Raw genomic sequence first — 219 nt, 5'->3', positions numbered from 1 at the left:
ACCTCTGAGCAAATGAATGGTAAACGTACAGAGAAAGAGGATAAATAACATGAATGCTCATGTCAAGTGTATTCACTCCACGTTATCGTGAAGTGCGCTGTTACTGGTATTTTGATAAAAGAATTTGAACAACATATAAGAAGCGTATAAATTATTAAACAGTAAAACATTAACATTTAAGAAGTAAAGATACATTGAGTACTACTGTAGTGTTTTCGG

The sequence above is a fragment of the Erpetoichthys calabaricus genome, chromosome 6 (assembly GCF_900747795.2).
Source record: "Erpetoichthys calabaricus chromosome 6, fErpCal1.3, whole genome shotgun sequence".
Classification (NCBI taxonomy): domain Eukaryota; kingdom Metazoa; phylum Chordata; class Cladistia; order Polypteriformes; family Polypteridae; genus Erpetoichthys; species Erpetoichthys calabaricus.
This window is presented reverse-complemented; position numbering follows the sequence as displayed.